The 13869-nt window shown below is 40.9% G+C and overlaps 1 protein-coding gene across 1 annotated transcript in view; it reads right to left on the bottom strand.

The window, feature by feature from the left end:
* The window catches only part of LOC131669629 (prolyl 4-hydroxylase subunit alpha-1), a 181751-nt gene that overhangs the window by 146088 nt on the left and 21794 nt on the right, over positions 1–13869 (bottom strand). The window lies entirely within an intron of this gene.

Here is a 13869-nt window from a genome sequence, read left to right on the forward strand (position 1 = left end):
AAAATACAAATAACGGAAACATCTCTAACGAAAACTCATCAAAACCAGTAAAAATAAGACAACGCAAATACCGTCGCCCATCTTCATAACTGGTGTAATAAATATGTCCTTTAAAAGAATAACTTGATAAAGTTATCAAAAATAATTGTACTATCAAAATCCTCTATAATGATGAAGTTAAAATACTAACAGAAAATTAAGAACTATTCGTTCCAATCGTAAAAGCATTAGAAAATATAAATACGTTATTCCATATTTTTCCAAGTAAAAAAATAAACTATATGAAGCTGTCTTAAAGAGCACGTGCCCATTAGTCAATACAAATGAAATACAAACAGAAATAGAATCACTCGATCATAATGCCATTAGAATAACGAACGTCAAACACAGAATAACAAAATAACTCCTCTCGCTATTTTTCATCCAATTAAAAACAAAAGAATATAATAAAGAAATCTTTGAAATCACATAACTACAAAATCAAATCAGTAGAATTTGAACCACCGCGTAAAAAGAGATATTTCTCAATTCACTCACTGCTAGGATAAGAACTAACATCGTATGATCACAGAAAAAACATCTGAAAGATGTTACATGAATACTATGAAATTATTCAATATAAAAATAAATAATGAGAAATGTTTTTAAATGATATTTTGCATATTACATCATTCTATTCGAATTAATTTCGCACATATCACTGTGTGATAAGATATTCAGCTAGTTATTCTTTATTCATAACGGAGCTTTAATTTTATTTCGTCCCGCGTTATTTTCTGTTTGGATAACCAATTTATCACGTACCAGACTTTCCTAAATCTTACGAAAGATTGATTGCATTGTGCGTGGTATTCAACATCCACGCCATATTGAAATATTTCATCAAACCCTCATTCGCGATAACAATCGAGTAATAAACTATTCACACAACCTACACCAAATCCACATTCCACACTCCTATTACACATAAAACAGAGTCATCACCTCGAGAGAAGCATCGTCGCACTTGCACCTCTCCAGAACGACCTTTCTCTCACTCTCGCTGAGAGGTCACACGGCGAGAACAATAAGACCACATTTGTAACTCACTCTCGTGCACAACGCGTCACTGACATCGAGACGACCTCCGTTCGCTCGGTCCCAACGCTCCCTCATGCCAGCTACGTCACGCCTACGTGAGAACAATTCGCGCGCGACTATGCCAGCCAGGAGACTCGCTGACGGCGAGGTCGTGCTGCTGGACAACAATTGTTCCTCGCTTCGACTCAAGTTCACGCTCCATTCAGTGGATTGCAATAATTTTTTCAATGCGGTTTCGCGTTTCTACACTCGATAATTTATTGCAAGAGTTATTGATTACATTATTTGGTCATCGTTTGTTTTAATCAGTACCTTGATGCTCGTTTTCAAATCGGCGACGGCTTGTTTCAGGTAGCAGCCGCAATTTTTTGAGCAAGGCCCGCGCGTATTTTTCACCGGGCAGTCATCTTTGCAACAACTTGTTTTCCGACAATCTATAAAACGTAAATTCGAGTCATGGAGACGAATAACCAACTAGAATTGTTAATGGCAAGATGCATCGAGTAAACTGAGGTGAGAAAGCGTGAAAACGCACACAGATCGTGAATACGTGAAACAGCAGAGCTATGATCACAAATGCAGCAGCTCGCGAGAGGCATTTCGCTAATGGTAATAAAAAGAAGCCGTAAAAAGTGCATCAATGAAGAAAAATGAAAAAAAGGAGAAAGGGAGCGTGCTACCTTGGGCTCGTCTCTCTCTCTCTCTCTCTCTCTCCCTCTCTCTCTCTCTCTCTCTCTTCCTCGCGCCTCTTTCCATCGTATTACCTCGCGATTTAAAAGTGTGCGAGCGCATTACTCGAACTCGCCATAAATTTGCGCCACTTTATAATCCCATTCCAACATGCGGCCTGTGCGTGCTAACCACCACGCGAGTGGAAAAACTATTCGCGGGTAGGGGGGGGGGGGGGGGCAAAAGGAAACAACATATTCGTGCAGCAAAAGCTAACTTCCTTTTATATCGTCAAGGCAATGAAATATCCAAGAACAAGGGAGAAGGAAAAAAGAGGCAAGTTTCTCTCTTGAAGCTAATCCGCCGAGACAAAGGCAGCCATGGTATACAGGAGAGATGCTCTCAAGCCGAGTCTCTTTCAGACGAGCAAACTGCCTAGTAGTATATACCGCACTATACTCCTCGGCGGCTGGTCATTTATGTGTACCTTCTTGTTCGCTTATTCCTCTGATCTCCGCTCTTCCTCTTTTCGCTTATACCCTAAGCGTAGTTCGTATTATTTTCGACTTTACATGAGCGGTTCCAGCCCTCTTTACCGCGACGATCCAACACTTATATATTCGCATTAAAAAATTGCTTTTCTGTGCGGTTAGTTACAGTGACTTCGTATTAATAAGCATCGTTGCTTGATTAATCGAAGAACCAATTTAATTTGTCAGCGTTCGCCGTGATGATTGGGCATTTTGAAAAACACTAAACCGAAACAATTTTTCATATTCATTCGTCAGCGTTAAATGTCAAGCAAGCTTAAAGAAAAAAAACAAAAAAGAAGAAAAAAAGTTCTTCAGCTCGAACAATTTTAAGCGAGCTTTTTCTCTCTGCACACCATGGATGGCAAGTCTTTCATTTGCACCAGTAGCAACCCTTCTCAATTTCAGTACGACACTCGAAAAACGAAAAAGTTCCCCTTTGGCGCGCATGAAACTCTTCATATAACTGCTGATGGAGCTAATCGCGCAATGTAATTGCTCGCAGTGAGGAGTAGACCTATTCTCGACAAGGAATCGTTAGACTCTCAAGCCCGTATTTTGGCGTCGTCGTGAACAATACCCTCGCTTGTTTCTTTCTTTTTCGGCTGTGTAGTGGCCGCGGGGGCGTGTAGTTTGATAATTCGCGATTCGTCAGCGTCAGAAGGTGAAAGTGCTTCATGAATGTGACATTTAAGCTCGTGGGATAGAGTATTGAAAAAGCGAGATTAAAATGCGTCGCTTGTTTTGGCTATCGTATATTATCAAGCGTGTCGCAGTGAGAAGACAGGCAAGTGCCTTGCGGCAACGAGAGAGCGGCTGCTCAACATCATCACAACGCCAACGGGTATAACCTCGGCAGGTATATATGCACTCGCATATGTATTGCAAGTTCTCCCACGTATCCGCTAATTTCACTATTCTGACATTGAATACGAACGTCTAATGAGCTCCAAAATTTCAGTTTCTCGGATCTACTTATGATTCTATTTTAATCGAGGCATGAAATAATTTATGAATTTAAATCAATTCGTCATTAAAAACTTTCTGAATATTTTATCAAAAACTAACAGAGCCAAAAAAGCTCCATAAAAAAAGTCAACTAATTTATGTTTCAAAGAGTTTATTTTTTTTATTAAACTTTCAAAATCAAAGGATGTAGAAAATACTCGTTAATGTTTCGAATATAGTACTTTGATTGATGTATATATTAATAGTAGCTTTTAAATAATATTAATAAACTAAATAAACATTTACTGAAAAATAAATAAGATAGTGAATTAAAATATTATAGCTATATTATAATGGAAATTTTATTCCCGAATTGTTTTGGTTACTTATTTTTCCAATGTTGATATACAATGGGAAATACCTTCTTCTTTCTAAAAAGTTATTGAAATATTACAGTATTAGTTATGGAAATTAAACTCAATTAATAACTAAAAATCAACGACCATGCTTATTACTTGAATTTAAGTAATATAATAAGAATTAACATCATAAAATGAGCAATATATGCTACAAAATAGTTGTATATATACTATTGGAACTTCCGCAGCTTATGTATCTCAATAATAGATTAAGTAATTCCTGACACCTATTTATGAATGAAATTTTTATGTACAACCGTGCTATCGAACTTTATATTTGTGTGTGTGCATGTGTTTGTATGTATTGCGTCTTACTCACAAAAATGGTAGAATTGTCAATAAAAAAAGGGGTTGCATCTTCTTATGATCGGAACTGTATGTAATAGTTCCTCATTTATACGGGTAGTGAAATAAAATTTATTTAATTGTGAAATATCAATTAGAACTTGAGATAAATTGCAAAATTTATTTTTGAAGGTGGATTTTGAAGGCGGATTTCAACCCCTCAAAGTATTTTTCTGCCGATAAAAGTGTTACTTATTTTGCTATGATCTACAACATATTAAAAGAATATTCAAATCGATGAGGTCGGGAGGGGGGAGGGGTCCGGCATGTCCTTGTCCGACTTGAAACTTTTTCAGAACATCCATCTTACATAAACAAAGAGCTGTTTTTTTAATTGTCTTGGAAATTGAGAAAAAATTTAAGCTCTACTCGTAGTTTTCATTTATTTTCTTAATTTCCAAGATAATTTTTAAAAAAATGACTCTTTACGGCTCTTTGTTTATGTACAATGGATGTTCTGAAAAAATTTCAAGTTAACGAATTAATTTTATCAAGAAAAAACCTGGAAAAACTTCTTTTGCTCAGTTGGTAATACCAACAGAGCGTTATAAGTAGAACTTTATGAAAATTAAAAAATAAAGCTCATTTTTATGGTGCGGTTATTATTTCGAAGTATTGGGCACTGGCAGCAGCTTATTGCGTCATCGGCTAACATTATAAAATCTAATATACGCAAATTCTAATACTATTACTAAGAATTATTGTCAAACTTTCTAGATCAAGAGACTTGCTTTCTTTTCTCACGCAAGTCAAAATTTTATTTTCGTTGGGAAAAGACTGTATAAATCATAATATATCTATACATAGAGAGAAGAGTCGTGATAGTCGCTGGTAAAATGATATTACTTTAATCCAGGTAAGAAACATTTGATTAGTTAAATGCGAAAGAATGCTTACAGATTTTGGGGTTACATAGTTTATAGAACCAATAAAGCTCCATGAAAAAAGTAAAATAATTCCTATTTTAACGACGCAACCTGAAGTTGGTGAACAAGTTGTATGACTACTTGAGTGATTATTTTTTCATTATACTCCTATAATCGAGGATTCTTCAGATTTATTAAGAAACAATCGTTGGAAGATTTTAAAAAATGTATCGGACGTGTTTAAAAGATAAGTTATTGGAGCGTCTTTATTTGGTGATCTTGCAGAAGGGCATCTCGAAAAACACCTGAAACCAAGTTCGCGTTAGACACCAGTTTTCTTCACGGACCTGTCAATTTCTGAATCTTTGTGGTGGCGATTCCGTTAATCCAGAGATAATGAATGGTATAGTGGGTGGGTGTTGCAGTTAAAGACTGCGAATTACCTTTGCCTAATATCTACGTTCGCGTCACAAACTATTACAACTGGATTAAATTTACAAAAATTTACTAATAAGTACAGATTATTAATTATGCTAAATGCTCATAATTACTAAATGTTATTGGTTAATTAATTTATTGCACTTAGCAGTGTTTAAATACAATATTGCATATTTTGAAAAATTGTTACTATCAACGAACTATCGAAATATTTTATGAGATTCTTATTTACGGTTACAATCAAGTACTATTTGTGCAACCTCCACCACATGCATTCTACATTCCTGTTACGTAAAACAGTGTCATCACCTCGAGGCATTGTTTTGTATCTCTGAAATCGACCTTTCTCTCGTTAAGAGGTCACACGTTTGTTCTTCACTTTCATGTTCAGTTTCCGAAATAAAGATGATTTGCGTTCTCTTGTGTCTAAAGTTTTCTGAAACCCATACATTAGGCTAATTCAGGTGCATCTTATTTGTAACGGGACTAATAAATTTTCAATTGATGTACATTAAAGTTTTTGATAAAGTAGCTAGGATGATTTTTATTAATGCATTAATTTATTCGACGTAGACACTGTTATTGCAACATGGAGCACATATTGTGTTCTTAAGCGGGCAGTTGTTACTATCTGCAAAAGCTACAGAGGGTATTTACAATGCGTAAAATTATTGGCACGATTTTAATTAATTATAACAATTCCATATAATTATACGAAACTTTGAAACCTGCGTCTACAGCTGATAATTTTTAGAATCTTGTTTAAGAATAGGCTTATATTATTTTTGTTCATTAAAATTTTGAATATACACATTTAAATAGATAGTATTTATTGTAAATATTCAATATTAAGGAATCGTAACTCCTTAAAACTAAACATTCATGATTCTATTTTGTTTTGAATGCACTGAAAAGTAAATTAAAAATATGTTGTTATTATTATGTTATATATTTATTATAGTTAATTATGTTATATAGTTAAAATTAAAAATATAAGATTCTAGTTCTCAAAAATTGAGAATGAATTACGTTTTCTAGAGAAGTAAATTCTATTGTCGCTTCGAATGTTCATCAAAATTAATGGGAGTGACGACGAACTTTATAATATTTGTCAAACTTGGGCACAAAAAGTATTTTCGTTGCTAATAATAATATCATTGCTTTGATTCACGTAAAACACGTTTTATCGATCATATTCACTTATAGTGTAAAAAAATGTACTGAATCTTACTTTCATAACTTTTAGATTCAATGAAGTTTGATGAAAAAAGTCAACCAGCATTTATTTCATGAATATCACTGAAAGGCGAAAATGTAATTACTATTAGTACTTAAGCAGACGTTTAGATAAACGTTTTTTCTAAAACATTGTTGCGACTATCGAAGGTATTTATTGAAATCAATTGTTGCGAAATTTCTTAAGCTTAGTTGCTGGAAAAATTGTATAGAAAGCATATTGATGGGATTTGATAACAGACCATCGGGCAATCGTCAGTCAACGAAAATGCAAACAAGCATATAAAAAAAAACTTACAAGGGTAATCTGTCAGTCATCCTAGCCAATAGTCTTCTGTACGGATTCGATTGTAGATGTGGGTTCAGATAAAGCTGCTGCTCTAGCGGTGACAAATGGTACTCATGTCTACGTCAATCTCGCACACCGTTATGGATAAATCGAACACATTATGATAGTAAAATTAAAAGTACGTAACACAAAAATATTCGATTTTCCCGGGGTAGAATTACTCCTGACTCTAACTCTAATAAACCAAAATAATTATATTTTATATTTAAGCTTGTAACTTCTATACCGATTTCTATACTCCTTAGACTGATATTATAAAGAGACGGAATTAGTTGCTGAAATGTATCCTCCTTCAGAAAACTAATAAATAAAGTTATAATAAAAGCATATACATATCAATTGAAGTTTTATCAATTGCTAATGTTGACTATAGTATTATCGATTCATGTACTTATATTCATAAAAAAATTCATAGTTTTACTTCGAGTGGTCGACTACATTGCGAATCACGCGTAGCGCAAAACTTTCATACCCGATAATAATCAAACGATAAACTGCTCTTACTCGACATCTGTGAACGCGGATCGGCTTTCAATTTCCAACTCGATTATTCGCGTGTATAAAGATTTTTTAAATAATTTAATGACTCAAATGTTTTGATTCTCTAGTGAATAAACAATGCATACGAATTAAGACTTGAAAAATTGAAAAAAAAATGTCTGCATTTCTATCCCTCAACACCGCAATCACACGGCGACTCCCCTTGAAAATTTCCATACATTCTAGCGTATATGTAATTCGTGATCGCTCCCCTGTTCGTACGTACGCTTATAAGCAATCTGCATAAAGTCCTTTTTAATCACCGAACCAATTAGGCACTGGCAGTAGCAGCGTCGCGTCGACAGAGTAATAGTGACGAGCGCATGGGAGAGCGAGGGAAAAAAACCTGGTTGATCCCCGTGTGGGTACGAGCGATAAGAGGATTTTACCGAAAGGCAGCATTGAAATATTGGCCGTAAAGAACCGTGTGTATGTTATCGCGCTGTAATTTGGCAATCGAGAGGGGGGGGGGGGCGAGAAAGAGAACGCGTGAGAGAGAGCGAGAGAGAGGGAGAGAGGAGTTGATGAACAAGGAGGTGACAGTGAACAAAAAAACAGAGTTGCGAGCGTCGTTGCATTGTCGCAAGGAGAAAGAAGAGTTTCGCGTGGAAAGAAGATTAGCTGTATTTGCTGTGGAAGCGGGAGATAGCTAGGGGAAAAAAATTCGTTACAAAGTTCATCAGCGAAAAGTAAACTTTAAAATCAAGTTTTAAGCTGAACTTCCGGGAGCTGCGGGTTTGATCTGCCTGCGAGGAAAAGCCGTTTAGCTCGAAGAAAAAACAACAGGGCTCTGAGCCTTTATTTACTTTTTTTTTCCAAATCACCGCCAAATTAAAACGCGCAGCTCGTCAATTATTCAACTCCTCCGTAATTGGCTGCATTAGGAACAGCCGCCGAGAGGGCTAAAGTCCCGGAGAAATGTCTAGCGGCGCGCGCGAGTTAACATTCGCACGACTGCGACGACAGTGTAGCCGGGGGGGGGGGGGGGGGGGGGGTGAGCCCAGTTGCACACCGGCCTCGACACAAAAGAGAGATATGCGCGCGAGCCTTTTGCGTTTCCGCGTGGGGGCATGTATATCTGCGCGACCATTCGTTTCGCGCGCGAGAGCTGATATGATGCGCGCACGGGGCAGTGTATCCCCTTCTAACCGAAAAACGCAAGCGGAGAAATCTTGGTCTTCCCTCGTAAATTACGCGCAAGCGGCTATCCGTCCCGCAAGGATGGAGAGATCCTTCTTTATTTATTTCACGCTGAGTGCACAAGTGGGCATTACATCCCGTGGCCTCGCTTCGGAGCAGTCGCACGTCGGTATAATCCCTCTGCTCGCCGTGTATACAGCTCAAACCAGAGGCTATAATTCAGTTGACTCTCTATCGGGCGCATTCCCGTATGTAGCGAATTGTCGAAGCGCGGCGCGCGTTTATTTCGGTGAACGTGCGTGGCGCGGCAGCCAATTTTCTTCGTAACAAAAGGCATTGTCGGCATAATCTCGGTCGTAGCCAGTGCGCGCGCGCGCGCGCGCGTTGCTTAATTTTCGTTACAATTCGAACGCCGCTCGAATCGCCGTCCGCCGTCGCCGCGATCGAATGCACATTGCATTTCCACCGCGGATTCCTGTGCCTGGCCGTGCTTTCATTTGCGACTATCCATTCAGTCTTTCCCTCCGCCTCTGCCTCCCATTGTAGTCGCTAATTACCTAGCTGTTAGTGTTTTCGGAATGACCGACGATCGCATCGATCCCCGCGCAGACGTCGTTGACGAACGTCCAAGTGGAAGTCGCCGCGTGCAGGCAAGATCGATGAACGCGGTTGGCTCATTAAACGTCGACGCGTCGAGAGAGAGAGAGAGAGAGAGAGAGAGAGCCCTTGCGGCCTTTCTTTGCCGACGCGAGTGCGCGCGCGCGTATCGCCGGGACGTATCAAGCAAAGCGACCAACCGCGGCGGCGGCGGCGGTGGCGTCGAGACGAACTCTACGCGAGCGCGCGGCTCGCTCCGCGGGGGATAAACCGCAGCCCGGCGTTGCGCTTTGATTACGGGACGTTAATTAATTTCATCACTTACAGTAACGCGTCTCGCGCTGGGACCCACAAAGTTAGCTGCTGCCTGCCTACGTGTATATATACGACTTCACTTGGCCATTCCCTCGACGTCCTATCTCTCTCTGTCTCTCTGTCTCTCTCTCCCTCCCTCTCTTTCTCCTATCCGGCCGCAACTGCACCGAGCCTTTACCTTTTTTCGTCTTGTTTACGGCGCGCAGGATTGGCGACGGATTTACAAAGCGGCTTTTAGATATCCCAGCGTGAAGATGCTGGTACGACGCTGTTCACGATTGATGATACGTAATGCTTTTCACTTATATCCTAAAACAAACGTGGAAATTTATATAAAATTCATTTGTTCATTTTTTTCATCTCTTAGTGGCTATGATTCATATTCTGATTAATCGTCCCGGCGAATAATGAAATTTTCTCAAGAGTAATGCAGATAATCAGTATTTACTCGTGCTTCAGCGAATCGCCTCGACAGCATGAAAATTAAATCGATCATACGCTTGCTGCCTCGAGAAAACCTGCCGGCGCGTTTGACCGGCAATTCTGCAAATAGCCACGAGTAGGGAGACGACAACGTCGCGAACACAACGGTAGCGGCAAAAAGCAAGAGGAGGTAGCTGTCGCGAAGGTTAAAGCGCCAAAAGGGGAAGCCGCAGCAGCAGTGAGCTGACCACTGCAGCAGACACTCGCTCTCTTACTCGGTGTATCTCTCAACACACCTGCGCGTAACCTGTGCACAATGCTCGCTGCTACCCTCGCTTATCAAGCTACGAGCGAAGAGCTTTCTCTCTCTCTCTCTCTCTCTCTCTCTCTCTCTGCTCTGTACCCCAATCGCCCGCGTCTATACGTTCAAAGAGAGATTCGTCAAGGACCACTCGCCAAGATCAGCAGCGAGCTATAGTGGGATTAGTCGCGCGCTCCTGCACTGCTCGGGTTTCTACACCGCTGTCGGCAATTTACGCTGCTTTTTTCACTAGACAGCGAACGGTTTTTAACGATGTCGGAGTTGCAATATCGAGAGAAGCTTTGGTCAATTATAATTTTCCTACCAATTATGAAGCAAACTTGTTTGATTGAATTGTACAACGGATTTAATTCACATCACTCGTAATTATCGTCGCTCACAACCCATCAATCGTCCGCATAATTCCTCGATATAATTCAACTCAATATTCAGCTTATGATGCAAACTTTGGCAAAAGATCGTTCACGCTAAGCTTGTCAAACACTTCGAAAGGCCGTCCCCGTCCACGATCGAATCAATGTTTGCTCGATAATCCAACCGAAAAATTGTCAATCGACCGGCACCAGCAGCAACAGCAATTACGCAAAACGGACTATGAAAGGCAGTTTAATCAACGCGAGCCGCGCGCTCCGACGCTTCAAGACGTCTGACCAAGCGCTGATGCTTACCACTGGCGAAAGGTTGCCGCTGCTGGTGCTGCAGCTGCCGCCGCTGCGTTGGTCGTAAATAGCGACGCTGACGCGGATGTCCTTGTGGTTATTGGTCGACGGGCCGCAGAACCACAAACCCGTAACTCAATTAATCCTGATTGATCCGCTTTAGCGGCCCACTCTCGCTCGCCCGCCACTCTACCGTTCGCCGACATTATACGAGTAGTCGCGACGAAGGAAGTGGGACCCTAATGCCGCAGAGCAGCGCGCCGCTCTCCAGTATCAGCCGATCTGCCGCACACCTGCATTCGACTAACTCTTCGCCGGCGTTGCCGAGCGTTGCGGCGCTCGATCGCTTTCGCGGCTTGCAACGCTCTACGCGCGCGGTTCGTCGGCTGATCGACCATATACTTTTCCCTTAGCTCCTGAAAATACAGCCCGAGTTTGGCTTTAATCAGCGCATTATTTACCCTGCTGGAAATTATATTGCCGCCACGCTGGCGCAGCGCAGCTGCTGTTGTTGCGCGCGCGCCGTCCTGGCATTATGTTTAATCTGCATATAAAGCGCGAAAATCCTCCCCCCCCCTCTCTCTCTCTCCCGAAAACCTACTGTGCCAGCTACGCGTACAAGTAACGCATCAGCGCGGCAACGCGACTCGCGCGGTTTACGCGATTAATTAAAAAGCCTCCGAGCGTCGTAACCGCGTCTACCTAACAAACTCACTTCCCCTCTTCCTTATGACACACGTGCACCAAGTTTTAAATCTGTTGAAGAATCTTGCGCCGCGAGCTAATAGTCACGTCGTAAAAAAGAGACAGGAACAGATAGGTAGGGGGTTAATTGAGCATAAAGTTTTAGGTCGTCAAACCGTGAACTTTCTCTCTCTCTCTTTTGCCCACGGGAGTATTCTTCAAAGGATAAAAAATTCGACGGGGAGCAGTATGTGTGTAAGCATGTGGGGATGTTTGTGCGGGGAAGAGACAAGCGTCAGGTCGCCACGACGCTTTGCGGCGAATTACAGCCGCTTTGCGACGTGACTCGTGTCACCGTTGTGCTCTCCCTCTCTCTCTCTCTCTCTCTCTCTCTCTCTCTCTCTCTCTCTCTCTAGCTTGTTGTTTGACTCTGGTTTCGGTTCTCCGCCATTTATTTCTTTTTCCCTTTTTCTCGCTCGGTAGCAAGCGAAATTTATTTAGCTATTATTAGCTGTGGTCTCTTGTTTTGTGCGTCGTATTATTTGACGTACCATCTAAAATTACATTTTTTTCTCATCGATGGCCGCGATTAATTGGAAAATATATTTAGAGAAAATCGCAAATTTTATCAAACGGTCTTTCTTATTCACTCATGGAATTCAATAAACTACAGACTATTTTGAAAGTTAAGAATTAGATGAGCTAAAATAGTTCGTGGCACCCTTCTATTTTTGAACAAGGTGGCAGCCCTACCATCGCGCTTTCAAAACGACTGTAGTTACCCTAGTATTGAAAAATGAAATACCGAGGGGGCTAAGACGTATTTTTAAATGTCTGTGTTTTCTACTTTTATAACTGGCCTTGTTCAACCACGATCAATAGCCAGATCTTAAAAAGAAAAACGATAAAGACCTACGCGATCCTTCATCTCTAGCAATCAAAGTCTACGTGCGCATTCGCTCTCGAACGCTTTCTTTTTTATTTCGTTGTGCGCAGACGCTCATTTCCTTTTAACCTGCACACTTTTTCAACGTGCGTCTCCGTGTAATTCCCGATCAACAAGTTTCTAAATTGGACTTTGGTTTTAGAGAGCGGCATGGACGTTCGCTTGGTCTGACTGCTATTCGGCATAATTACGTGCAGCGAGTCAATGAACTGACCTTTTTCTCTTATTGACACCCTCTTCCTCTCATAGGGACGCGGTCAGGATTAAATCCGTTTAACACTCATTTCTCGATGGAACAGATTTTTTTCTACTCTACTGTCAGCAGGTGTGCTTGAAGCGCTTTAATTTTACATTTTACCGGATACAATGAAAGAAAGTTTCGGGAATCGTAAGATATTTTTCAACCAAAATCAGATTGCACGTTACATTTATTTTTCTAAATGAACAGACCGTCGGGGTTAATCAATTTGCATCGAATTCTTAAATGATTTTCCACATAGTAGGATAATACGCATTGTGTTAGGTTTCACTGTTGTCACATCGACTAGTGACATAAGAAAATATCTCAAATCGATCGCGTAATTAAGGGATGCTGTCAATGTCCTACTTTGACGAAATTACACCAAATATTGAGATGAATTATTTTTGAAGAGTCGAGTTCTGTAAGCTTCGAATGAATCAATAAATCTTTCTGCATTTGTAAACTTGAACAATGAATCATTTCCAAAGGCGTTGATCAAGTCAAACGTTGAACAACGCGGAACAAAAAAATAGCGATTTCCATCCAAGTAAAACTTGGGCTCCTGCGTAGGAAATACAGAAATGCACGGCCAAATGTATTTATCCAGCTCTATATTATCGCAGCTTGATCGTGGACTTTGGCGATGTTTGAGGAGAAAACAGGCATCGGCGCGCGCGGGGAAAAAGAGCGAGGTCGCCTTTCTCCGACCGCCGCCGTTTCCTAAACTTCCTATCGCGACTGGCTGCCGCGCAGCTCGGCAAAGCTCATGACGTAAACACAAAAGCTCGCTGCTCTTGTTTTTGTTTGGCATACATTAGAGAGCGAGCGCAAGGGTCTTTGTGCGCTTTGCCGAGCAAACAAAAACAGACTCGCGCGCGTCGGCGGCGCGCAATATTTTCCAGAGCCTGCGTGTGCCTAGACACATCGACACCTTCATTTCCGCGCAGACCGCGGGGATTTCGCGCCATCGTGGAATTAATCTCGCCCGATTTCTCCCCTCTCTTTGCCTCTTTCTCTCTCCTTGTTATTGCTCACGCACGCGTACGCGCTCACTTCTTGTTGAAGGGCACGACGAAAAATGAGCGATCGGAAATGGTTTCGTTGATGAGGCGATTTGTAGGG

The sequence above is a fragment of the Phymastichus coffea genome, unplaced genomic scaffold (assembly GCF_024137745.1).
Source record: "Phymastichus coffea isolate CEN01 unplaced genomic scaffold, Cenicafe_Pcof_1.1 PCOF00095, whole genome shotgun sequence".
Lineage (NCBI taxonomy): Eukaryota > Metazoa > Arthropoda > Insecta > Hymenoptera > Eulophidae > Phymastichus > Phymastichus coffea.